At 44.1% G+C, this 27,982-nt stretch overlaps 1 long non-coding RNA gene across 1 annotated transcript in view; it reads right to left on the minus strand.

Annotated features, from left to right (window-relative positions):
• The window catches only part of LOC110350852 (uncharacterized), a 60,923-nt gene extending 42,132 nt beyond the window's left edge, over positions 1-18,791 (minus strand). The window contains exons 1-3 of the long non-coding RNA XR_015444764.1: positions 14,927-18,791; positions 2,926-2,996; positions 455-539 (exon numbers count right to left, since the gene is read on the minus strand). This is a non-coding gene — a long non-coding RNA (uncharacterized LOC110350852). The remainder of the gene's footprint in view (positions 1-454; positions 540-2,925; positions 2,997-14,926) is intronic.
• Positions 18,792-27,982: the final 9,191 nt, after the last annotated feature.

Raw genomic sequence — 27,982 nt, forward strand, 5'->3', positions numbered from 1 at the left:
TATCCCACTCATTGATCTCTATTCTGCAGAAATGTACATTCATATCAACTAAATCACACACCAAATGTTTCTGGCAGCACCACTGGTAGGAGCGCAAAACTGAAAAGTAAATATTAAAATGGACAGATGAATTGTGTTATTTTCCTAAAATTGGATAATATGCAGCAGTGAGAATAATCAAACTATGATCTGGATGGAGCTCACTAACACATTAGCAAGAGAAGCCAGAGGAGAGTATGATTCCATAGATAAAACACTCAGAATGGGACACAAGTGACTGACAGTGAAATGTGCAATGGACAGTGGTTCCCTGTCAGAGGGAGCTGAGGGGCTGCACATGGCCAGCGTCTTCCTCACCTGTGTCAGGGACTACCTGAGTGTGGTCTTTTGTGTACCTGGACAATAATTTTTACTTAAGGAAGTAGGAACTCACTGGCAGTGTGTAGGAACTCACCTCAAAAGTTGACCACCAGGGGCCGGGGATTTAGCTCAGTGGTTTCATCGCCTGCTGTGCAAGTGCAGGGAACCGAGTTCGATCTCTGGTACCAAAAAAAAAAAAAAAAAGTTGACCATCACTTTCCAGTAAGCATGGGAAGTAAGCTAACTGGAGATTATCAAGTAATAATTATATACCAATCAAAAATATGAATGATAATAATACCTGAAATGAATCTCTGAAAGATTCATTAACAAAATTTATTTTTAATTGTTTGACTTATGAAACTTGGGATTAAAAGAATGATCATTAATGACATGTTTGAGATGGAAAATAATTTTAAAAGAAAAAGCTTACTAATTGAAATCTCCAGTTATAAAGGGCCTCCATATGCCTGCATTATTTTACTTAACAAAAAACACAACGGATGATTTCCATTTGCCATGCCATTCAATAAGGTTATTTGGAAACCTGAGATCAGGAAGGCAAATTCCACCTAAACTCCTATCAAATTCCACAACCAAATACCCTTTTAAGATACTCATGCTGCCTTCAAAAAACTTATATCATTAGAAATTATTAAAAAATTCTGTCACCCAGTCTTATTCCTATAAATTATTATGAGAAAGGAAGGAGTGGTAAATTTCTAAAAATTATACTTGAAAAGAACAAGGGTACTTTAAAAAGATTTTTCTTTATAAATGCCAAGTATATCCACTGTGAATGAAATGTTTAGAAAATAAAAATGATTACAAGTAAAATTTGAAATTATGTCCGAGATAAAAAAAAATCAGTAGCCACATGGGCATATGAACATGTGTGTACACAATCTCTAGAAATCTAGTGCATAGCTTTGTAGCTCATTTCTCTTTAAAAAAAAAGATTGCTAATGAATGAAGAAGATGTTAATTCAAAGTTATGTCCTGCCCAAAAAGGGTATTGACTTGGGAATTACACTTAGGTTTATAGGCTTAAGAAATAAAAAAGGGAAATATTAAGTGATCATTGAATGTCACCGTAGTAACATTTATTCTCATTATGGTATCTCATCCAGGTTAGAAGCAGAGCAAATGAGCTGAATTATAATAACGGGGATTAGTGGGGTACAGGAGGAGCCACTTGGGGTGACAGAGGTCAGTCTAGGAAACAGGGCAAGGACACCCCGTAAATTCCCACACAATAGGGTGGATCTCCTGGGGCAGTCCTCAGGAAATCACATCCAGGACTCCCCCGCGACTGTGTTACTGCCATTCCTAACATATCCCAGCCCTCCCCTGCCAGGAAGTCCCAATGTTTAAATTAAAAAGGGCAGTGAATATACAAATAAATAAAGGCATCTGGGCATAAACTTCTCACAAGTGATGCAGAAAAGAATAAGTGGCTCTGACCAAGCTGGGAGAGATTTCATCTTTCACATTATGCAAATGTGTTTTGCTGGTGCTGTTTTCTATTTTGGTCAGGATGATCCTCATTACTACTTTTACTATGCGAAGTACAAGACTGTGTGTCTGTTTTAACAGGAACACATACATAATTACTCTGTGCAGAAATTTTCAAAAGTGTCAAAATATGAATTAAAACACCAACACTTTTTTTTTTTAAAGCCTTCTTGTGTGGTTCCAAAACGTGTTGCTTACAGAAAAAGCCTTGGTGAAATAGATGAGAACATTTGTATGGAGGAGTTTCTAAAATATCAGCTATTTATTTAGAGGAAGCTTCAGCTCTGGTTATATTATACACATAGAGACGATTCTGATGAGCGCGAACCATCACACCAGGAAACACACAAGGAAAGCCAGGTGACTCGTGACCAAGATGAAGAGAGCTTCCGCTGTCCCCTCCCTCTGAGGGAAGATGAACAGACCCCTGATCATGTTCTGAGAGACACACTTTTGTAGGACTACTCTGGTTGAAGACATCTAATACTATTTACAAACAGCCAATGTTTTCATCTGACCAGATCAAAATGTAAAATAAGACAACCAAGGAAAAACGTCACCCATAGCTTGGTACCTTATGGCCTAGCCTCAAAATTCTGTCTGCATTGAGCCTTCTTCAGAAAGAATCATGGCTAAATGGAAACATGCAATTCTGTTTCCTACACGCTAACAGATTTCTCAGCTCTGATGGTTAAGCCTTTTCCCCCAATAACTTTCTCGTTTGAGTTGCTAACGAGATGCATTTTACAGTCCTCCCATTTATCCACTGTAGCGAGACACCCCTGGCTTCCCTGGCCTCTCTGAAGGCAGACAGACCAGAGCAGAGACTGACACGGGCCAGGGCCACTTTTGGCATTTTAAAAATGGAGAACATTAAGGTGGAGGGCAGTGGAATGGTGGAAGGTATTACTGGTAGGGTGTCTCTTGACACCTGGTTAAGTTCTTTCTAACATTGCCCGCTGCAATGATAAAGTCAAAGAATCCAATAGATACGACATTCTGAACAACAAAAAGTATTTTCTGCGTTTTTGCTAGTGTTTTTGTTTTTACCTCTGAAGAGATTATCCAAGCCAATATCTTCTTTTCCTTTGATTTTCAACCACTTTGCCTGCTGTACAAATCTGTGCAATAAAGAGAAATAAAACCTAGATTCATTGTCTTGTGAGGTAGGAATAAATCATGATAGCAGCACAAATTTAAATAGAAACCACAGGGTAAACGATAGTGAATTAGCTGTATTAGGATGCACAAAAGCTTGCTGGGATTTTTCTTCAGTATAAGAGTTTTTTAAAAATACACTTTTGTTCATAAACTCTGACTTTGAAACCTAAAAATTAAAGCCTTTTTTCCCTTAGCCTATGAGAGCAAAAGTTTTCTAGAACTCCTCGGAAAATAATTTTGTCAGATCCCAAGATGTGCTCTCAGGGGTGGTAGGTGATGGGTAGCCAATGGGTAAATAATAATTAGGACTGATGATTGTGGTAGTTATTATTTTAATCAGAAGATTATAGACACTGTGCTCAAACAATATATAAAGTAATTTAGCTACATTGCTGAATGTCAAAGAATTAATTAACTTTTACAACATTGCAGTATGCAGGAAGGACTAATTTTATAATTCTTTCATCAAGGAACTTTATTAAAACTTAAGACTCATACTTTCCAGTGAACATGGCTGATTCTAAAATAAAACTTTACCAGGGTTGTAAATTATCTGCTAATTAATCTTAGGTAGACACAACTTGAGGAAGTTGATTAATTTATCTGTATATATTTGTGATTTTAATAAAATCACATTATGTTACCTTGCACATGTATTTTCTTATTGTACTTAGTAAGTCATTTTATTCTCATTGACAGGTTTTCCAGATGGTCATGGAATTACTGTTTCAATTTTTGTTTCAGATGCAGAGTTTGATTCAGGTACCAAAACCTTACATAGAAACCTAAGTGACTTTTACATACATTGAGGTAGTTTTATCCACATGCTTTATAACTATGCCTGCCATGGTAGAAACATGTTCAATTTATCTCTTAATACAATATTTCCTAATAATGAATACTTTCTTGTCAAAACGTCAAGACACTGTGAGTTTCTACTGAAACCCCTCTAGCTCTGTGGTAGGTACTGGTGGCTGCTGTGGACACAGTCCCACAAGGAACAGCCTGCAATGGGGGACAGGACACCCGGAGGAGCTGGATGACCACAGTGGACCTTTTAGCCTTGGAGTCTTATGGGCCATGCGGCCAGCCCCTGGCTCCCTGGCTGAGCAATTAGTGACACAATGTGTTAAAACATTGTGTAAAACCCCTGAGCATCACAGGTAGGTATAACAGTGCGTGGGATATTTCCATTGCTTCCATCAGTACACTGTTTACTGTATTCATCAGAATTGAGTATGCCCTTGTGGGAAGAGGGTACACTATAGAGATACAGCTTACACTGTGTCTGCTGCACGGAGCTGGTCACCCGGGGTGATGGGAGGCAGGACCCTCCCAACACAGTGCGCAGTGGAGCTGTTTTGCAAGGAGGAAGGTAGAAAAAGAAGAATTTTAACTCTGTGTCTGCATGTTTGGAAAATGTTTCGGTTCTTTCTCCTCAACTTTACAAATTTATGACACTCTGAATGTAGTTTCAAACAATATTAAAGCATTTCCTCCAGCCCATGCTAACGAACACCTTAGTCCTGTCTTGCAAACTTAAGAAACGGATGCAAGTGCTCCTCCCCATCATGTTGGTGGGGATTTGACAGAACAAGTCAAAAACAAATGAGAAGAATTTATTGAGTTTTTTTTTCTTAAATTCTTTTATTGGTGCATTTTAGGTATACAATACGCTTACATTTATCATTGGATACTTGTACCTGTACATGATGCATCTTGGTTCTTATTTTTTCCCCCTTCCCTGTGCTCCCTTCACCCCCTCCACCCTTCCCTATTATTAAGTGTTTTTTAAAAACCCTGCTAGGTGTGGTAATTAGTCAAGGGCACCGTTCAGGCTGATCTTGCTTGCAAATTATTACATCCCTGGGGAGAAGTGTGGGTCAAACCATGTGGGCAGTTCAGACCCTCGGAACTCCAGCCAGCCAGCTACCTTTGGAGCTTTCTTGGCCTCTTCATTTCATTTACTCACTTAACTTAATTCTCTCTCTCTCTCTCTCTCTCTCCAGGGTATCACTATGTAGTTCAAGCTTGCCTTGAACCTTGAACTCACTACATAGCCCAGGCTGTCCTCATACCTGCGGTGATCCTCCTGCCTCAGCCTACCACATGGATTACAGGTGTGCACCACCACACCTGACATTTAACCCCATTCATTCTCATACTCCCCAAGGCACAGAGTAAGGGAGCTGGGGCTCAGAGTTATGAAGCAAGCTTCCCCATCATGGGCAGTGGGTGTCGGGGGTGATGGCAGGGCCAGGACAGAGTTGGGTCTCTGGGCTCCAAACCCAGGCCTCCTGTTCACCCATCGTGCGGGCATGGAGGAGGAGCAGCCGCAGGCTGAGCACAGACAGGACGGGACCGTCAGGGAGGACAAGGGTTGGGACTCAGTGGAGGATGGGAATGGGGTGAGGCAGCTTCTGAAGAGAACTGAGGGACAGTGGGGAGGAGGAGGCACTGGGCTAGAGAGAGCACGCAGAGCACGGGAGGGAGAAGTGTTTGAGGGGCCTGACTAAGCAGAGCGGCCGATTCGGCAGAAGCGCCTGCTCGGGCCAGGGTGGGTTAAAGGCTACGGGGAGCCCAGCGCTAGGCCTCGCATGCCCACTCCGGGCTGGAGCTCAGCCTCATGCGCGGTGGAAAGGCCCCCGGAGGCTGGACCTGGGAAGCATGATGGCCACAGCCAGGGGAGCGCCTGGAAATGATGAGGCCAGCCAAGCAGTGGGGATGCACTGTGCGCTTTAGCTAAAAAGGGCCTAAATCTCCATCTAAATCGGTTTCACCAATAATTCTTCCTGAAGTCTCCTCCCTTTGCTGTACTCAGCTCCAGGCACCTTAAATCATCTTCGGCCTTTCCTTAATCTCGCTGCTGTGCCTGGAGGTGTGAGGCCCTGGTCTGCCTGTCTGTCTACACCTGATCGTGCCCTGCAGGAGCCTGTGCCTGAGAGGTGGCCCTGCGCTGCACCCCTGTCATCTCCGCTATCTGTTGCCTTCCAGCCTTCCACAGTCTCGTCATTTCAGTCTTGTCCCGCTGTGAGTGGTGACCACTTCTGTGCCTGTGAAGTGCCAACCCCTTTCACAGATGCTGGCCTATTCGATGTTGAAAAAGAGACAGGTTAAGGAGCTTGCTCCGGGTCACAAGGGAAGCACAAGGACTGGCACCTGGAGGTAACTGCAGTGAGTCCCCCTGTACCAGGCACCCTGTGCACCAGAAGCTGGTGCAAGGTGGCCCATGCCGTTGGGAAATAAACAGGCATGCTCTGGTTCACTTCGGCTTCGGCTGCTTTCATGACAATGGTGCAGTTGAGCAACAGTAGCTGTCAAAACCTAAGATATGGACTACCTGCCTGTTTACAGAAAAAGTTCACTGATCCTGTTCTAGAAGTTAAGGCAATGCCTATAAGATCAAAACCCATACTCTCATTGTGACTCCTCCACAGCACTGCCCTCCCGATGGCCCTAATAACTGGGTTTAGTCATAACTTATCACAGGGCTTGCAAGGCCAACATTGGGCTCTGCTTGGTCTTACTTTTAGGCAAATTCTCCAAATCTAATCAATAGTGTTTGAGGTTTTTCCTGCCTGCAGGTTGCATTCAGACGAGATGGTGTCTCCTCGTCTGTCAGGTGTAAGGACATGTGCACTGCTGACTTATACAGGAAACAGACTGAGAAAAGGGCAGTAAGAAAGAGGCCCAGGAGTGCTATGGGGCTGCAGGGCAAGAGGCTTTTCTCCGTCACTGTGAGGAGTCTGGAAAAAGCTGTCCCGCGCTGGGCGGAGTGAGGGCTGAACACAAGTTCACTCCAGGAGCCACAGCAGGGCGCCCACAGGTGGAGAGCTGGGGTCCAGCCCAAGGGCGGGTGAGGGATCAGGGCTGGGGTACACTGTGTGATAAGGTAACAACTGTCACCAGGACAAGCAATAAGGACCACAACAGCCTTCCATGTTCCTATGGGTGGGTTCTGGCTGTGTCTAGATGTCCCCCAAAGCCTCAGGCAGCAGGTGGAGCTTTTTGGAGGTGGCTGGATCTAGATTGGATGTGATGCTGGGATTGATTCACAATGCCAGGCTAGGATTAAGGCCGCCCCACCCTGGGTGTGAATGACACCCGCCCCAAGTGTGGGGAGCCTAGTAGAATATAAGGGACAAAAACAGGGCTGCTGTTGTCACTGCTTTGTCACTTGCTGCTTGCTGCTTTTGCTGCCCACCATGAACTGTTTCTCCTATGCTGTGTGCCGCCTGCCTTGGAGCCAGCCAACTGTGAGCTGCAATAAACCTTTCCTCTTTTAGCTTTGGGTGTTTGGTAGTTTGTCTCAGCAGTGAGGAAAGCAACTAAGACAGTGTGTATACCTGGATATGAGAATTTATTCATAGTCCAACAAAATAGATCAAGGACCCAGCAGAGTCTACCAACTTAGTGGATCATATACTGTCTTAGTTTTAAAACAAACACTAACTAAAGCTTTAAAAATATGACTGTATGAAACAGCCATAAGAAAGAAAATACACATGAAGAGGTTCACTGTGGCATTGTTTATGAGAAAAAAAAAAATACCAGAAGTGACTAGTCAGCAGGGAGCAGGTTGAATGAGTTAAGGTTCATGCAGACTATGGAGTATGATGACCTGGTTGTTAAAAATAATGCACTGGGTCTGCCTGTGTTCCAGTGCACCATGGCTTATTGTTAAATACAAGAAAACAGGCTGCAGATTAACAACAAAAATGTAACTTTTTTTTAAAAAGTGAGTATATGTCTAGCATTCATATGTGGATATGAACACTGGAGGTGGAGAGTGTATGACAGGAGGGTAACACAGCAGCCTCAGTGTGTGACATCGAAGGTTGAGAGGGAAATTAGAAATTAATTTTTAAGACCCCTCCATACGTGAATTATTGTCATGGGTATTTTCTCACATTTTTACAAGCTCATAAGTTATGCTGTCAATAGAAAAGGGTTGGGTATTATTAATGTTTTTAATTAAAAAATTTTTGCTCATCTGTATTTTTAAATTTTCCTCTAATAAACAAAAGCTTTGGTAATGAGGGAAAAAATCATGTTAAATGTCCCAGCTTTACTACTTAAATGAATATGAAATAATTATTTTAAAGCCAGGCTGAGTACACAGATGAGAAAAGCTGTTGGTACTCAGGCAGCGAAGGCCTGCCTTTCTGGGTGCAGGAACACTAATAGGTCCTTGATGCAGGGAGCCATGAGGATTTTAGGACACAATGTTCTGCAGAATTTAATTACCGTGAGCCGGGGCCAGGGCTACATTCCAGAATTCCAGAGATTCAAGATAAATTAGACACTGCCTGATGAGAATCAGCTCAGACAAAATATTTCAAGACTCCACTAAGGCACTGGTTGCTTCATCGTATTTTGGCAGAGCTGGAAGTGTGTTCAGGACACACCAGGTGAGGGCGAAGGTGCAGAGGCCACGGAGCCCGGGTCCCGGCACAGTTTGCCCTGGGCTCCGGGGCCAACAGGACACTGCTCGTGTCATCTTCAATTTGCAATATATTCAACAGAACTGTTTTCCCTTCCTGAAATAGCCTGGACCTGCGTGTGATCTCCAAGATGCTAGGACAGAAAATTGCCAAGTTTTGAGTGTCAGGCTTTTAACCGCTCCCCGCCCTCAGTGTGACCTGTGACTTTCTCCTCATTTGTGGTTTCATTCCTGTCTTCCTCCTGGACCCCTGTTTGCACTCCTCCACATTGCTGGCACTACGCACCCCAGTGGGGAGCAGAAGTTCCATGCTTATTTGTTGAATGAATGTGGGTTGGTGAATGGATGTACACATGCATTGCTGGGTGTACAGGGACTGGAGCCACACTAGCTACCTGAGTTCAAATCCTTTGCCGAGGGTGGTGGGGCACACCTAGAATCCCAGCACTCTGGGAGGCTGAAGCAGGAGGGTCAAAGGTGTAAACCCCACGTGGGTAGGTTAGTGACTTAGAGAAATCCTGTCTCAAAATAAAAACAAAGGGCTGGGGCTGTAGCTCAATACAAAGGCCCTGAGTTCAAGCCCTAGTATTGTTTAAAAAATTTTTTATCCTGCAACGTACTAACTTGAGTCATTTTCTTTTGGAAAAAAACTTAATTTTAACACTTTTTTTGTATAATTAGAAATGTAAGGCATGAAAGTACTACATGTTTTACAATGAAAACAGAGTCACTCATTATAGAAAAGCAATTTTATCCCCTCAAGCTAACTGAAACCAGGTAGCTATGGGAGTCAGAATGCCATCAATAAACACCTCACAACCCAAAAGGCCTCTTCCATATTACGAAGGGGGTGATTTTTCTTATGGCTAAGAAAAGATACAAATCTGGATTTCTGTCCTTTCTGGTCACTGGAGCTTGGAATGGCATCTTCTAAATATTTATTCAAGGGACAGATGTTGAATGAATGAATGAATGAATGGAGAGCTCTAATTTCAGGATCTAGCTCAGGTCACAATGCTGGACTCAGCAAGGTAAATGTGACTCTGCTGTGCATGTGACAAACCCAACTCTGCTCTGGCAGAATCTCATGCCAGCGGAGGCGGGAGAAGGGAGCACACAGTAGATGGAGGACCGAGGGCCGAGGCCCTGTGGCGCTGGACTGGGAGTCCCAGGGCGCAGAGTTGCTATCCCCACAGTGCCAATGACACAGCCCCATTCTTTGCCCACCCCTGGTTTCCACACTGCGGCTGCACTGATCTCGAGTCCTGCCCTGCAGTGCAACTCTGTCCCTGCAGTGTACACACAGCTAGAACCGGCCTGGCAGTGAGAGCTTAAAACAGCACTTTCAGGGTGGAGCGCAGTGGTAGATCACTTGCCTAGCATGTGCAAGGCCTCGGGCTTGGTCCCTGCAGCCACAGCTCAAAATCAACAGCTCTCGTAAACATGGAAAAAAGATGTGGAACCTATTATTTCAATAGTCTCTACTACGTTCCAATGGGCCGGGGATTTAGCTCAGTGGTTCTGCCACCTGCCTCGAAGGTACAAGGTCCCGAGTTCGATCCCCAGTACCAAAAAAAATGTATGTACTATGTTCCAGGCTGGGCCACACCTGTATCAATGTCTCTAGCTATGTCTCTATATTCAAAATGTTATGTCAACTTCACATTTATGTCTATTTTTACATTGAAGGAATTGAGATAGTTGGAAGGAAATGAGTGTTTATAACTAAATCAATGAATTTATATATGCTAAGAACCTATAGTGCGAACATAATAGAGAAAAAGCAACAGATAATGAATACTGGTTCTTCCTTTTGGCAACCTGAAGTCTTTTTAAGAAAATAAGGTACACACATACAAAACAAGCATTAAAGAGTTCCATGCAGGTGCGCATGCACACACACACACGCACACACACACACACACACACAAACACATACACACAAACACATACATGTGTGGGGTACAGACAGAAGCAAAGGGGCTGCTGTGGGCAGGAGACATCATCTCTTCCTCATCTCTGCATCCCAGCACCAACTGAGGTCCCGGGGCTCCAGCTCTACTGCACTTGCTGAGAGCCCGCTCAACCTCAGGCGTTGCAAGGCATGTTAGACACACAGAGGCCTGGACGACAGTTTCCAGCCTCCAGAAGCTCACAAAGGTTGGAGCCTCTTTGAAAGGCTCAGACAGAGATGGGCCTTGGGAACTGGTGGTAGGAGTAACCCAGGTCTAGGGCTGGGAGCAAAGCTCAAGTGTGGGAGTGGAAAGAACTCCATGCACGATGATGGCGGGGTGGACTTCCGGCCCTGAGGGGAGAATTTATAAATGAGAGAAAAGCCAGTGGGTTAAAGAGAACCTGTTTACTAGCTTGGACACTTAATATGCTGAAGCCAGCTAACTCAGTTACAGTTCTGAGAATGGCTCTCGAAGAAGATACTGATGCGCAGCCAACCTATCTAGTGGAAATAAAGCACTGGTTCATGGCAGTGCAATTTATTATCAGGATCGGTAAGCGAGAGTCCACTGCGAGCCATGCCCTCTGGTCAACCTGGTCCCCCTCGGTCTTTTCTTTCCCCAGTACAGGCTCTGGAGAAGTACACACAATTCACAACCCAGCAAGCAGCAGGGGAAATAAAACAAGTTTTACTCGGATTTTCTTAATGGCGCCAACTGAGAATGGCAAATGTTTTAGCGATGGTGGTGCTACTAACTGTGCATATTTGGAGACAATATTGAATGCTGCTTTGGGAAAGAAAAGAAGTTATTAAAGAACAGTTAGGTGGGTGGGAAAAGTCTGAAAACTCCATCCTCCACAGGCCTGAGGAAAAGAGCTAACAGCTAACACAGGGGGCATTAGATCCCAGTGTAGTTTCTTTCTGATGAAAATGTTTCAGTGACTGTAATTTTATTCACCTGCTGCACATGAAAGCTGTTAACACAGTACCATGATATGTGTTCACAGTGGAAAATTCTGTATTATGTACAGCGTAAATAAGATAAACACATGAGGGAAACAAGCTAAGATTCTTCCCCTTCAGTAGTTCTGTTTTTCACAAAATAAGGAATATAGGAATTGTAAGATGAGTCCCAGGATCTACACACAGGCCAGGCTAGACCTTTCCAAAGCAAATGTGATTGAATTTTGCAGTCAGGTGGTTCTGGATTCAAACCCCGACCTTCCTGCTTGTCATCTGTGCGATTGGAGACACTTTGCCCAACTTCACGAACCTGAAGGTGCCTACGATATAAAATTAGAATAAGAAAACCTGCCACACACAGGACTGTGGTGAGGATGAAATAAAATAAGATGATGCACAGAAATTGCTCAGCCCAAAAGAAGTGTGTGATATTAATGGTAGGTGGTTATTATTGTTGATACTTGCGGTTTTATCTTAAGTTACTGCATGGAAATCTTGCATGTGGACTCAGAAGACTTACATTTGAGAATCTCAGATCCATCATGTAAGGGTCCCTCCTTCCTCACCTACACATAGCAACACTATGATGCCAAGAATCTCCATTTTGCCCGAATCACAAGATTATGGGAAGTGCAAAAGGTAATATATGGACAAACTATATGCTTCTAAACACATCAAAATATTTTTCCCTGTGGAATTTGTACCCAAATGAAGAAGATGAAGCACAAGGCCATGTGTCTCTCTCTAATTTACCATGAATGTACTACTCCTATCAAAAGAAAGAGAAGCGTTTGTTTGTATATATAGTTTCTCAGTAAGGGTTACTATTGCAAGTCTGAGGCTTACAAGTCAATGTAACAGGAATATTGCCATTTTGAAGGTAAGTCTTGCAAACATCTGGAGTATGTAATTTACTCAAATTTAAAACGTGGCTCTCTCCTAATAAGCAGTTTCCATTTCTATACCATGCAGTGGAGTCATAGATTTAACTAATAATACTCTCTGACATAGATTAACATAAGAGTAAACGAACTTTACAAATAATCTCAAAACTGGGATGCAGTTAAGGAAAAGACAAAATTCTCTACATTGCAGAGCAATGCCTAATTGATTTTGAAAGAAGGTTCAAAACAAGAGTTAATGTTTCATTTTGCGCTTGAAAATTGTAGTGACAAGTGTCACTGGAGTAAGAATCACAGGCGGCCTGTCCCAGACTGGAGGAACGGACTGGCTGCATCCCATTGGAAACTGGAGCTCTCATGCTCACCCATCTAAACTCCTCCCATCCTGGGGAAGGGGCCCAGCAAAAATCACTTCTCCTCAACACACAGAAGAGAAGGGATGGGACTGAAACATTCCCCCCACCTGTATTTGATGTCTTGTGATTCCAAGAGCATAGGTTTGGGTTGGAAAAAAGGGTTGCTCAGGAAAGTACAATAAGGAAACTGTGAAGAGAGCTGACGTCTATTTTATCCGTGCAGAAGGAGCCTACATTTCTCCCTTGCTGGCTTTTTTGTTCTCTTTTTCCTTCGCCCTGGAATGAAAGGCCATGAACAGGATGGTCTGGAAACAAAGAGGGTATCTCTGTGATGGTGAACACCTTGGATCCAGGCATGCTTACAGTGACTGTTCAGAAAACAGCAGAGAAAGACTGTCACACAGGAGAGCTCTGGTCTTGAGATTTGAAAGTGAAAGAAGGGCCCAGGACGTGTGCGGACAGACACCCCATGCTCCTCACTGCTTAGGAAGTTCTGCGTGTGCACCACGGAACAGAGTTTGGCAGTAGGATTATCTGATTTTTCTGTTCAATCGCCAACTGACTTTATTCTTTCTACATGTAGAGGGTACATCTTACTGGTAATTTTCAGTGAGCAGCTTGTTTAAAAATAATAGTATGCTGCAAAAGGGAAGTTTCTCAGATGAGTTCAAGATGCTGAGACAAGATATCTGTGTTTTCTGGGAAAAAATCTGAGACAATATGACAGTGTGCTAATTTTTAAAAGTGGTTCAAAGATCTGCTTAGTCTCTGTGATTGTGGACATTGAGGACAAATGTTTAAACTATTTACAAGAGCGACTGGGTTTCTGCTTGGAAAATTGCAAGATGAAATAGCAAGAAGGATGAAGCCAAATGGATGTTCTGTTCTCCATGATGTAAGAATAAATAAAAACTGTTTTTGGATGATCACTAAAAAGAAGAAAAAATTCTCCCCCAACCAGGAAATGGAAAGGCTGAAGAAGCTCAGAACGACTTCAGGACTTCAGATTGTAAACAGTGTGGGTGTGAGCAAGCAGTAAAGAACAACTAGACCCTGTGAAGTTTCAACAAGAGGAGTGGGTGTGTAGCACCGAATAAAAATGCAAGCTACAGTGACAAAAATAGAGAGGCATGTGGATCCATGCAAAAGCGATCGAAGCCAGAGGAGGTGGAGACGGAGCCAGCTGGATCACAAAGGCGGTTCACAGAGCTGAAATGTCACCCATGTAGTCTCAGAGATTTCTGCATGAAGAAGGCGAACAAAACCCACAGACCGGGCTGTGAAGTCTGCGCAAAGCTCTGCGCAAATCTCGTCCTGAGGCCATGTCCTCCTGTGAACAGGCGCTGCCTTGGGAGCGATGAGACGCCTTGCAGGGCTGGGTGTGAATGGCAGGGAACAGGTCCAGGGGACCCCCACACCCATGGGCCCAGCGGAAACAGCACAGTGCAGGGCTTAAGAGACAGAGCAGCCCCTTCAAAGCAAACACAGGTGGGGCCTGGGGTCCCCAGGGCCTCCAGAGGCCTGTTTTCTTCCTGCAGCGGAGAACACCTTCTCACTTCTCTACCCGGCCTCTCCAGGTTCAAATCCTGTCTTAACATTTCATTTTCCTATTCCTATAGCTCCCAGCATGGAGTATGGAGCACTTTGGAGAAAAACATGCTATTTAGATTATTTACATGGTTAGGTTAAAATATCAAATAAGGTTGTATTTGCAGTATCTTGGAAAATAATTCTATGTAAGAATTGAAAATGCATACTTAAAATTGTAAGCTTATGTTTAGGACCAAAAGGATGATGTGTTATCAGTGACTCCAAATGGAGACTTTTCAGAGGAAAAAGAAATCACACCTGAGGCACATCTGGATTAAAAGTGACAAAAAAAGCAACAGGTCCGACAGGAAACCGTGATAGGACTCAGCAGGTACCAATGCTCAGCTCTGTGTCAGAAAAGATAAGATTTGTGACAACATTCCAAAGAATAGAGATGTTTTCAAGATAAAAGGGAATCAACCTTGTGCCGATAATGAGACACACTTTCCAGGGCTCACATATAATTTGGAAAGAGGTGAATTCACATATTTGAGGATGACATGATAGAAAATATTCTAAAGATGAAGATCAAGGCTTAGGTGAATTCTGCGAGCCAGCAAACATTCTCATACCCAGAAATAAGATTTGGAAGAAATACAAGGAGGCATCACAAATCACACATTCCTTCTCTCACTATTCTACACGGTTTCTCTCTGGTTCACATTTTCAAAAAGTGCCTTACCGAGGGTGAGTGTTCCCCTTTTCATATTTTCCACTGAGTTTATACTACAGTGGTTTCCAGTTTTGAGTGTGCAGCTTGCTTCCAGATTTGCAGAGGTTTGTTCTCCCAGATGATCATGAAGCATTGATTCTTTTTCAAATTTATGTCTGAACGTGGTCAGCCAACAGCACTGGTTCATATAAAACTGAAAGTACAGTTGCCAGTTTTGTTTCCTTTTTGGTTATTTTTTGGAGACAGGATCTCATTATGCCATTTAGGCTGGCCTCAAACTCATGGCAGTCCTCCTGCCTCACCCTCCCAAGTGCTGGGATCACAGGTGTGCGCCATCATGTCTGGCTCGGTTGCGAGTTTACAGGGATAAATCAGGGATCCGCTGTCACTGGAGCAGTCTCGAATTTAAATGGAACAGAGACATTCTTTCCACACCCAAGAAACAGTTTCTTTTCACGGTGCCTTCTGAGAGAGTCGCAGACCACAGGCGCTGGGTCCCAGGGGTTCTTCAGCACATAGGGCATTTGCAATTTGAGAAACATAAATCGAAGAAGGGCGCACAGACATGCTTCCAACGGAGCAGTGAAAGTCACTCAGCGCTTGACTCAGCCGTGGCCTCCACCGGTCTGACACCCGCATTCCCATCTCCTGCACGTGACCAAACTGTTCACCGGTAGCAGAGATACCCTGTTTCATTTCTTAATATTCACACGCCTGCACACACCTCTGCATCGCTGCTTGCTCCTCCCATGACTTGCCGGGGAGTGTTGGCATGCGCAGGGACACAGTGTAGGTGGACGCGGACAGACCCGAGCCCAGGTCCCTCGACTCCGTCTCTGCCCCTCTAGCTTTCAGGGATGAATCCTGAATCCTAAGTGCTGGGAGCTTAAGCGCAGGCACGGCAGCCAGAGAGATTGGCCAGGCCTGCTCCAGTGCTTCACAGGCCGATCAGCTGGGGCCACTGCATTTCTGACGCCCATGTCCCTGTCTCCTAAAACTCTTCAAATCTTCACTGCTGCCCGCAAGGAGCAGCCACCACCAGGGAAAAGCAGACACGCAGGTCTCCGGGACCCTCCTCTGGGCAGGGTGCTTGCTGTCTCCACTTCTGGGAAAAGCACATCCAGTTTAGACGAGTTGCTGCGACCGTGACAGATCACACACCCAAAACACAGGCCCCAGACGCACACTGGGCCCTTAATGGGTGCCTGTGACACCTCCCGGGGTCCCCAGCCTCTGCCTCTGGAGCAGCATGGATGAAGTGCACAATGCCCAGGGAGCTGGTATTTTTAGGAATTCACTTCCCATGCACTGTGAATTTGCTGATACAAAGCACACAATAAATTCTTTATGAGGACAGGTGTCCTTTTGTTATTTTTTAAAGTCATGATAAAATCAGGGCCCAAAGAAACTTTTTTTCTAAGATAGACTGAGGTTTCCAGGGAGGGTCTGTGTGAAATCTGGCCTGGGAGGAGTCCGGTGCAAACTGTCTGGAACACAGTTCTGCTCTTAGGGATGGGGTGGGCTGGCTGAGGTCACCCTGGATGACCCACAGGGTGGCTTGGTCCTGGCATCGTGACCAACCGACCAACCACCAGGTCCCTTTCTACACATGGTCTGTAATTGATAATTATTGCTGTCAATCTATTGGTGTATTCATTTATTCAATTATTGATTCAACAATTCATTAGCTGAACACTTGGTACATGTTAAGTACTTTATAGAACGTGAGTTAACTGAAGAAATTAAGGCATATTCAATGCGCATATAATAAAAATTAAAAATCTACCCTTATTGAGTGTACACTCTAGTCTCATCATAATGCAAGGTATTCTACATATAGTATTTCTAATATTTGTGGCTAAATAATAAAGGATGGTATCCGCATATTTATTTTGTACGTAAGAACAGGCTCACACAGCAGGAACAACTTTTCCAAGGTCTCTTGGTATTTTCTGGGGAATCCCCAAAATAGACTGCTTAATTATTAGCACCAATCAGGTGGACAGAAGCAGGGAAAAGTCTCTGATACAATCAGAAGTAGAAGGAAACCATGGTGAGATTCTTGTGCAGAGGGAACCTGGCCGGCATCAAGGCACGGGCTTTGTGGTGTTGGATGGCTGGAGAAATGGTCAAAGCGAGGTGGCCTCCAGGCACAGGGCCATTTCTAGTGGCACTAGCATAGCCACAGTCTGCTTATGGGGATCTGAGGGAGATTTCAGAAGCACTTTCTGCAGATAAACATTGGAAAGCATCAGGATAACCCAAGAGAGACAGAAATGTTTTTTAAAGCACAGCTGTGTTTTCATTAACAGTTAGGCATCTAACACATACTCCCATTTGAAATTTTTAAAGATCATTATGGCCAAGAGTTTTCTTTTTCTCCATTTCACATCGCCACCCTCTGTCATTAGTGCTGCATGGCTTTAATGCCGTCTCCCTCTAAGGCTGTTTTGCTCTGCATTTAGAAACAGCTACCTGGACCCTCTACCTCAGGACTTGCTTGTATGGACAGAAACTGTGGTGTCCATGATCTTCATTAATAAATCAGTCTGTCTTGTCCGCTTATCATTTGCCTGTGTCCTAATTCATGCCATCTGTCACCGTCTCTGTGGAGAGAAGTCCAAAGCCGAATGAAAACCCAAGAGCACTCCTGGGATGAAATCGCTCCCGACTATGCAAGCCCACATGTGAGGATACCGTCCAGATGACACAGAGCAGAGCCAGGGTGAAGTTCAAGGGAATGTATCAAATGACAATAACATAGGCTGCAGAAGACGAAGCTGAGGAAGAACCTGAGGGAGGAAAGAGATGAGAGATCAGAGAAACGGGCACAAAGATGTAACCCTCTGCAGTGCTGTGGGAGCTGGCAGTGAGCAGGTTCTGTACCATCACACAGTACTTGCTGCTGCTCTTGGCAGAGAAACAGTTGTATTACAGAGATGCTGCTATGGTTTATATCTAGATGACCCCCCAAAGCCTCATGAACTCATAGTGGGGGCTTTGGGAGGTGACTGGATCATGGAGGGGGATACTCACCCGCCAGGACCCTCTTGGCTGAAGGTTTCATGGGGTGAGAAATGACGGTGAGGGATTAAGAAACTTAAATAAGAAGACAAAGACAACAATAAAGTTTACAAAGCTGAGGCCAGGTGGAATCCCTTTGTCCTGATGAGACAAAAAGCTTGGATGAATCCTCAGCACCTTTATTTATGGTGCAGATAAGGAAACCAAAAGGGGAGGCCTGATCGGAACAGGGAGAATGGCTAGGGTCTGCAGGAGACAATGCTGGATGTTTCTCTGGTGAATGGGTGGAAAGGAAGATAGTTCTCTTCTTGGGCAGGGGCCTGGCCATAGTGATCTACAGCACATCACTCCCAGCATCTCCCCCTGTTCTGTTTTGTAGCTGTAGCTTGCAATGATGTCTCAAGGCAAGTTTAGTGAGTTGTCTTAGGAAGACTCTGTAGAGGACCAACAAACATTGTAGCAGCAACAGGAAAATCGGAATTTTTATGATCATAGCAATGTTACGTTGAGCCAGGTTGAAAGGATTGAATCTATTTAAGAAATCAAGAACAGATTTTATCATGTCTGTAGGGGTGAGGAAACTAACATGAGCGTGTTGAATGGACAAGATCTGTTGATGAAGCTTTTGGAGAGCTAGGCCGAGGTTGGTATGATGAAAATGATGAAAGATACCCACGGCTTTGACTTGATGCCCAATCTCTAACACTGTATTTTTAACTTAACATCAACATCTTTTTGGGTTTTAAGGACATAAGAGGTATTTTTTGCTAAATAATTGACAAACTGTATATTTTGTACATTTTGTGTTAAGGACACAGATACAACCACAGTGGTGGCAAGCAGAGTAACTAGAGACATGACTTTTAGGACAATAAGTCCTACCATCCGATGGGGGTGAGTAAGCTGTCCGTGTATTTCTTTTAGAACTTGCAGTCTACAGTCATCATACCAAGGGCTAGAAATATCAGTGGGTATCATGACAAAAGATGCCCATATAATATTAGCACATCGTTATCCTTATTAAAGTTAGTAAGGCAGGCAGTAAGATTAAAATTTTTGCAACTGACAATAAAAGAATCCTTTTCAGGAGTAATATTGACCTGTCCAACTAGGAGCACATAAGGGTTTTATACACAATTGTGTGCCCAGATTTTATTGGTCCCTGTGTTACTCCTGTACTTTGAGCTACAACTAGAGAGAGTGATCACTTGTAAACTGGCAGCCAATCACCACAGATCTATTTGGAAGTACTTAGATGATATATGCAGTACTGATGCTGGAAGGTGGCAAGTAACATTGTACTTTTTATGAGACCAATCCCGGAAAATTATATTTTGTATAACTGTTTCATTTACTTTATGGGTTCAATAGTCCTCTCAAGGAACATACTTGGGGAGAGGAACATAACAAGTGACATTATGGCAAGAGAAGAGAGGGCATGAAAGGTTATGGGGATTATCTGTTGAAGTAAGACTGAAACTATTAATTAGCACCAACTCGTCTTGATCCATGCCTGATGTATTATAGACCATGACTCTCTTTTTAATTACCCAAAGTGAGAGATAGAGGGAAGATGGGCTGAGACACAGAGGGAGGCCTGCTGCTCTCCAGGTATAAATATAGGTGGTAAATGTAGGAGAGATATGTGAGCATCAGAACGACCCCCCAAGACATCAGATTAGTCCCACTGATGAGTTTATAGTTAATGTGATGTTGGGAAGCGAAGCCTGGCTGGAGGTTGTGGTCACTAGTGTGTGGTCTGGAAGGGTCTGCATCCCTCCTCCTCCTTTGATCCTTTTCTGCTTCCTGCTACCATCCCATGGATTGTTTCTCCTCTCCCATGCCTTCGGCCTTAGAGCCAGCTGACTATGTCCTGGAACCTCTACAAACTTTGAGCCAAATAAACTTCTCGTTAGTCATGGGTATCGAATATTGTGTGCCAGCAACAAAGAAAGTAACTAAGACAGACACCACCCCAAATTCAGCCCATCATCTCACAAACTCAGTCCTTATTCATGTGTATGTGCCTGTGTGTGTGTGTGTGTGTATGTCTAAGAATATGCATGGTTCCGTGTAAATCTATTCATATGGAAAAGAAGAACTGAATTGGAGTCTCTAGGCATAAGAAAAAAAATGACTTAAACTACTTTTGAAACTTAGGATTTAGCCAAATTTGGGGCAGGGGGAAATATAGTTTTGGAATACATAATCTCTTTAGATAATTTCTGACATTAGCTAAAATTTCTCTGAGATAGGGCACTGCAGATCAAGGTCAAATGTGTGTTCCCAAAAGACTGGGAAGTAGTGCACGGATCCCAGGTCCTTGGGGAAGAGAAAAGGCAGCCGGGACCCCGCCCACTGGGAGGCTGGGCTGCAGATCTGCTGGCCACTTGGCTCTGTGGATTGAGCAGCCCATTTCTACAGCTCCCCATCCACAGCTGGATATGGTGTGCAGGTGAAGAGGGGAGAGGCAGATGGCAGGATCTATCAGGTTGGCCCATGTGCCAGTGCAGGTTTTATAGAAGAGGAAGAGCTAGATATAGAAGATTCACCCAGTTCACCCAGATGCCTGAAAAAGATGTCAGCCTGACAGCAGAGGCAGGGAGGCTGCACACAAAATAAGCAAGTCCCAAGGCAGCTACAGGCAGACTCTTGGCGGAGAGCGTGTCCTGATGGATCCCAGTCAGCCTTTAATTGTACGATGAAGAAAACGATTAAAAATACTACTAACAATTTACAGTATCAATATTACACAATGGTATTTGTGATTCCTGTTAAAATGGCAGTTTTGTTTTTAGAATTATTTAAAGAATATGTTTACATCTTTATTTTTATTAACACTTGCTGGAAGTACATCAAACAATTGCAAATAACAATTGCATTCATCATGGGGAGTTGGTGCGCATACATAACACATCTTCATTCTTTTTACCTTCCTCTCCCCTTCTGTCCAAAGTGTAAATAAATTAAAGAGAAAAGTAAAAGTCAGTTAATAGGAAATGGGGCTAGATCTTCTGCAAATGAGAAGGGGACCAAGAGATGAAAGTATATTTTTACTATAATTTTTATCCATGGAAATACAAACTGTGCATCTTTGCAGAGGGGCATTCCCTGATGCAGGGCTGCCTCTGAGTTTCTGTGGCAGCATCTCAGGCAGTTGCTACTGGGTCCTCCTTCCTTCCTCTCAACAGGGCCACCTTAGTCCCTGGTTGGCGTCATTTCTCACCTTCAGGACCCACTGTGATTTAGATCAGAAGTAACGGGTCCCCATCTCAAGGGCATCTAGGGCAGCAGCGCTGAGTGACACCCGTGTATACCTCACTCTGGGTCCTCTCAGCCCCGTGGACTCTGTTCCCTGACTCTGCTTCTTCTGCCATCTTTGTTCCTTGATGCCTCCTCTGCTCCCATCACTAGAATTCAGGGGCCTTGCTTATCCAAGAACAAGAGTCTAGGACTCTAGAAATCCTAGACTCCTACTTTGTTCTTACCGTCCCGTTCCTATGACAGGAGCCCCGCCCCCTAATCCCAATCAAGGAGGTGCATACCCAGTTCCCAGATGCCACCTGGCTGGCCTCTGTACTTTTCACTCGCATATGTGCTTTGCCCACTAAGGGTGATCGCAATCACTGTCTTGGATTCTCCCCACCTGGTTCTAGTTCCCAGAGCTCAGCCCCTGACTGCTTGTTGCTGACCAAGCCTCTTGGACACCATATTCTGTTCATCCAGTTATGTACTCGTCATTTTCTCACATCCAAGCAGCACACTTGGTTCCTATTTCTCCCTAACTATCCTGCTCTGGTGAAAAAAGTGGGCTCTGCTCTGTCAAATCTTGGAGAGAGGCAGCTTGGACAGTGAAGGCACAGTCAAGTTGTCACAGCTTACCTAGTGCAACTCCTGCCTCAGGGGGGCCAAGAAGGTCTGGGGGCAATCTGTTTTAGTCCATATCTAGATGTCCCCCACAGACCTCATGGACTCATGAGGTGACTGGGAGGTGACTGGATCATTGAGCTGATACTCAGCAGTGGATTTGCCCACTGAGATAACCTAATAGCTGTGATGGGAGACGAAGCCTGGTGGGAGGAGGTGAGCCACTGGGGTGTGGCCTGGAAGGGTCTGTCTCCCTCCTCCTCCCTTGATCTCTCTCTCTCTCTCTCTGCTTCCTGCCACCATGCCATGGTCTGTTTCACCTCTACCATCCCTTCTCCCATGCTGCCCTGCCTTGGAGCCAGCCGACCATGAACGGACTGAAATTTCCATAAACTGGAAGCCAAAATAAATGTCTCCTCCTTAGAGTCGCAGATATTGGAGGTTGAGTCTTAAAGATGAGAAAGTAATTAAGACAGGTCCCAGGACCATCCCTCTTCCCTTAGCAACCTCCAGGCTCTAAGTTCCCTCTCATTCCCAAATGCTGATTATCACTTTCTTGCTGTGATGTGGTGTGGGATAGGTTGGGGAGGATCACAAATGTAAGCAAAAGGCCAAAGATAAGGCAGCCTCTTGAGTGCTGCACTTGAAAACATAAATAAAAACCCAGAAGTCAGCAGGAATCCAGGAAGTGTCAAGTTGCTGACAACCTGTCTTCTGATCTTGAAGAGTGAAGTGGCCCCAAATAGGCAAGTTGCTCCCAGGAGGAGCTTGGCTGGAGAAACACAGCCTCGTACAGCCCTGGAAATGTGGATGTTGTTACACTTTAAAGAGTTTGGCTCCAAGCACCCCTGGCCCACCTCCATGGGGCCCACTGGGCTTTACATTCTAGTCTCAAGGATTTTGCCAGACAAAGATATTCTTTTCCTTCTGGGAGGTAGTTAAGACAGCACTGAAGAGTCACAGCTTAGCTGGGAGGTAGGATTCTGAAAGTCAGTGTGCATGGGTGAGCGGTGGCATCTGTATGTGGCAGCACCTGTGGAAGAGGTCTCGGGAAGTTTGCCTCCCAGAACCACAGGGCCCCAGGGAAAGGTGACTGGTCATCCTGGCCCGATCACAAGACAGCCACTGAGACAAGGCAGAGAGGGCTTCAGTGACAGAAATGAGAAGAACAAAATCAAAAAGGCTGCCTGAGCCACCAGGGCCCCGGCCCCGAGGACACCAGGAGCCCCACCCTGATGGCTGGTGCTTGGAGGGGATCTTGGTAAGGACCACCGTTCATACCTGCCCTGTGAGGGTACAGCACCTCCCCACACCACCTCTAAGCAAGGGTCCACTCTGTGTGCTCTCGCTGCCACTTACTTCACAAAAACAGCCTGCCTCTCTCCAGAATTATATTGTCTTGAAGAGGTGACCTAATACTACACAACAGAAGAGTGTTAAATGAACAACTTTTATTCTCAAGAAAATTTTGATTTCTTAGCCAAATGGCACCAAAAGACATGAAAAATACTGAAATGTAGATTATTGGGATTATACTGTTGTTAAAACCTTTTAGGAGCTAACATATGACTTAAATTATTGTTGATCTTACCACCATGAGGGTGAAGAGCAGGTAGGAATGGTACATGTTGGAATGTAGGTCAGGAAGGAAGAACCATTATAGCTTTTTAGTATCTACTGAAAATGTAGCACAGTATTTCATTACTCTCAAACAGATGGGAAAGCTCCAGCTAGTACACATAAGATTCTCAGGTCCTGGGGGCAAATTTCTTCAAATTTCGGTAGGTTTAAAGTGAATTCCCAGCCTGGGAATGTAGCTCAGTGACTTAGTGCCTGCCTGGCAAAGTGTGAGGTCGTGAGTTCCATTCCCAGTATCAAAAAAAGGAAAAAAAAAAAAAAGAATTCCCAAGACATTTTTCTCTGAATCTAACTTTCATCCATAAAAACCTGATACCCTCACTCACTTGCCATTTCAAGTACTAGAAAATTTAGTGCACACAGAGTAAGAAAATAGTATGAATATTAAAAAAGGTTCCATCAGTACAGTTGAAAGAAACCTACCCAGCACAGAACTCAGAAAATTCAGAGTTAGATGAAAAACATTTGGTTCTTAAAAATATTTTTTGTATGATTCAGCCTGGGAAATCATTCTAGGTTTTAAACTCCTCCAAATTGCCAATTAGGAATCTGGAAGAGAAACGCTACTAGAATTAAGCACTATAATCAGTTTAGTAGAGTGAGGGACTGAAGAACCAAAGACAAGTGGATTGAGGCTGGGAGCTCTAACCACGGGAAAGTATCCATCCAGGCTTTCTGCTTCCATTCCTTACGTAGACGGTCACTGTGTGAAGCCCCATCCCTGCTGGGCTGCCCCTTCTTTGACTGGATAGACTAGGCTTTATAGGAAGCTGAGTTTGTCCTTTCCACTGGCTTTTCTAGGTTTCCAGCTTCTCTGACAACCAGTCCAGGAGAGATGAAGGCAAAGAAAACAACAGAATTCACCAGTATGCAGTTCTTGGGTTTCCCGATCCCCAGCTGGTCTGTTTCTCCACCCTTGAGAGTGGTAATGTCTGGGTTTTCCCCGGGGTAAAAGAGAACAGCATGTCCACCCCCACTTCCTGGAAGCACGAGTCCCTTCCTGATCCCTGGAATGTTAAGAACTTGTTTTAAAGACTCCTCTTGGACCACACCCTGTCTGTCTTTCCTTTTTTGAAGGAAGAACTTCCTTTCCTTAACACTCAGGGAACCTAAGGTAGCAGAAGAGGCTTTCCAGATGCAGGCCGGGCTGATTTTCACCCCTGCTTCTACCCAGTCCTCAGCCTCTCTGGCTCACAGCTTCCTCATCCGTAACGTGAAGGCTGGGTTCTGCTCGCCCCGCAAGGGCAAGGGTTGCAGTGGACAGGAAAGCATGGAACAGAACACTGGGCACACTTGCGTTCAGGAAGTGCGATTTCTCTCCAACTCCAGCTTCTTCCTGCATGAGTCACATTACCATTGGCTACAGGAATTCAATGTTCACATTGCTAATGCACTTTGGAAAGATAGAGTCATCACTTCTCTCTTCCCTCATTCCACCTGGTGAAAAAGGATGCTCTTAGACCCAAACAGCAATCCTTTTGTGTGGCATTCAAACGCCTTCTTCCTCCGACCACCCCTTCCAAAGTCGCCTCCCTCTTCACTCCTCCAGAGCCCCAGCCATCAGAACACACACTGCTCCCCAGGTGTGATGCTCACCTTCCGAGTTTATGAACGTCTGGCTCATTACACTGCTGCTTGTATTGCCGTAAGTGTTAGTACAAGTGTTAGTAAAAGTGGGCTACATCCTGCTCCGGCACGCCGGCAATACGTACGTTGCTACTGCACCACATAACAGGGATAGGGCCACTTATCTGTTTATTGATGTCACTCAAGTTAAAGTTGAGCAGAGATTTAAGTGTAACATTAAAATAAAAGATGTGCAACTACCTGATCCGCACAGAGCTTGGTTTTGATCCTTCACCTCTCTCTCTTCATCAATGTCTCTGAAATAAGCCCAATCTGTCTCTTTTTTTCCAGTCCTCCCTTAGCCATTCTAGATCATTCTTTCCTCCTGGGAGGTGCCACTGTCATTCTGGACAAATTAACGGACCTTTCTTAATTTCTCGGATCTCTAGCAATATCCAGATGAAACCACCAGGAAGGCCCCACTGCAGAACTGAGAACCAGCCCCTTCCTGGAGGGGCTGGAACGCTGATCACAGTTTAGCCCTCTGGGTCCTGATATGGTTTGAGAAATACACACAAATGAAAACTAATAAAGCCCAGAGTACGTGCCAAAAAGGAGCATTTTGCAGCTGGTGGGGCAGGCACAGAAATAGGTGGACAGTAAATGAAGTCTCCATTTATTTTTGCTTCATAAGAGCCTTGAGCTTAGCTGCTTCATTAACATCTATTCTAGTACCAAAGAGTCAGATTCAAGGTGTGACATTTAATTGGCATGCCTTAGGAGATACATTTTAAGTGAGCTTGCACAAAAATGTTTTCTGAATTCTGGTAGAGATAATATTTTCAGTAAACTACACTGAAAAGGAACTATGTCTAGAGTGAAGGTGAAAATATGTGTCTATACTTCACTTTCTCAAAAATATTTTAGTGTATGGTTCCTAGAAATTCCCAGGTGAAAACTGGCCTCAAGGACTGTGATAGTATTATACTAACTAGAAACACTAATGGTCTTTAGAAAATTTACACCAAAATCAGCTAAACTTACTAAATAATTTGTATAACTTATGCATAGGGAAGATCTTGATGAACAGAATCTGCAGTTTAAAAATGTCTACCAAAACACTATCCACACAGTTAACCCTGAACAGGAAATTAAACAAGTGAAATGATTAACACACTACATTATGAACTCAATCAAAACAATTATAGTGCTAAATTTGTGTTTATACTATTACCACAAACATTTTTATTACTATATACAAGTTGTTTTCATTCTTTACATTGTAGCATTTTGCTTAAGTGCTATAAACATGTCAAGGTAATTTTTACAGTCTAATTTCAAAATGCATTTTAATTGGAATATTCTAGTTTGAAATATATTTCATTTCTATAACATCTTCAAAGTATGTCTTTATTTTTTAATCAACTTGCCTTTTTAAGAAAACAAAATGTCACTTAAGAGAAAACATTTTTTTCAGGATAGTGATCCAAGAACACTTAGAAAATTACTGAGTTCAAAAATGCTTCAAGAATGCTTTTTAAAATTATCTATAAAAGTATATATTTTGGCAATTGATCCTAATTAATTATATCTTTGGAAGGCCTTACATTATATATGTGTGTGTGTGTGTGTGTGTGTGTGTGTGTGTATAACATAAACGAAACTGTTATACATCGCATCATCCGGCTATTCAAGAAGACGTTCCTGTGTGTATGCATTCACACAGATGCACAAGCATCTCACCTGGGTGGTAAACACTAATATTCTTTTGGGCCTACTTTCCCAAGGTGACACATTCAGCTACCTTGAGTAACCTCCCTGCTCCGATGAGGAATGCTGGCTCTGTGACAGGAAAAGCCAAAGAGAAAAAGAAACCAGGGCCTTCACCCTTCCTGAGCCATGGTCCCAGACACACACAGATCCGGGGTCGGCAGAAGTCCTATTGCCTAGTGCTCCCAGGCTGAGTCCTGAGAAACTGCAAAAGCTCACCTGTGAGCTCCATGTAGGAGGTGACCCACCTGTGAGGATGGCTACTATCAAACAAGAAAAGATGTAATCCCATTTGCCAGTCTTTGCTTTTGTTTTCTGTGCTTTTGGGACCCAGAAAATCATTGCCAATACCAATGTATTCAAGTTATTTCTTTACATTTTCTTCCAGTAGTTTCAGTTTCAGGTGCCCATCAACAGATGAATGGGTATATGTGGCGTATATACACAATGGAGTACTATTCAGCTGTAAAGAATAAAATCATGTTATGTGTGGCAAAATGCATGGAATTGGAGGATCTAGAAACTGGGATGGGAGCAGAAGAGGCAGCAGGAAAAGAAGGCTGCCTTTGCTGGGTGCACACTGTAGGTATATTTGAAAATATCACACTGAGCAACATTAACACATGCAACTAATACAGGTCAAAGTCAGCTAATTAACAGTAAGTGGCAAAGACTGAAAAACAACTCTCATAAACAAAAGCTAGCCAGTGACACTGGGGATGTGAGAAACTAAAGCTTTGCTGGTGGAAATGAAAATGTTTCAGGGACTGCAGAAAACAGGATAATGGCTCCTAGAGAGAATTAAAATCTACATCTGATCCAGCAATCCCACTTCCTGGCATTTACCCAAAAGAACAGAAATGAGAAGTTTGGAGACATCTGCCCGGCCATGGTCAGCGCAGCTTTCCTGACAGCAGCGGGGAAATGGAGGCCTACGTGCCACTGGTGCCATGGATGGGTTAGGGCAGCAGCACGCACAGGCTGCTCCGTCCCTCCTTAAACGGAGAGTGATCTGGCCTTGAGCGACAGCACAGCTGCCTCTGAGGACCTTCTGCTCAGTGACAGAGGCCGACTGATGAAAATAAACTGCACAATTGCACTTCCACAAGGACCACAGGCAGTCAGATATGGAAAAGCAAAGAGCGGAACGGTAAAGGGCATGGGGAGGGTGGACCAGGAGTTGCTGTTCAACAGAATACA

The sequence above is a fragment of the Heterocephalus glaber genome, unplaced genomic scaffold, assembly GCF_053883595.1.
Source record: "Heterocephalus glaber isolate CG9 unplaced genomic scaffold, H.glaber_assembly_v1.0 deba00000331, whole genome shotgun sequence".
NCBI classification, from domain to species: Eukaryota; Metazoa; Chordata; class Mammalia; order Rodentia; family Bathyergidae; genus Heterocephalus; species Heterocephalus glaber.